We start from the raw sequence: 254 nt of genomic DNA, 5'->3' as shown, positions 1-254 counted from the left end.
TGGACCGCCGGATCGGCTTTCACCGTGGACGAAGCGGAGTCCAGCCCGGAGTCATCACATGTGGTTGCCGCAAGCCCACTGGCCGCTCCTTTGTCGAATCCGCCGGCCGCCGCTCACTCTAGCCCTCCGGCCTCTGCTCACTCTAGCCCGCCGTGTGTTTCATTGTGAAGTGAAACTACTTTTTTTTGGCCTTCAAAAGAGGACACGACTAGAAATCAGTGGTTAAGTTGTATTTACAACACTGTTCCAGAACA

This window comes from Sinocyclocheilus anshuiensis, unplaced genomic scaffold (genome assembly GCF_001515605.1).
Source record: "Sinocyclocheilus anshuiensis isolate Anshui unplaced genomic scaffold, SAMN03320099.WGS_v1.1 scaffold35, whole genome shotgun sequence".
NCBI lineage: Eukaryota > Metazoa > Chordata > Actinopteri > Cypriniformes > Cyprinidae > Sinocyclocheilus > Sinocyclocheilus anshuiensis.
The sequence above is the reverse complement of the archived record's forward strand: the minus strand, read 5'-3'. Positions refer to the sequence as shown.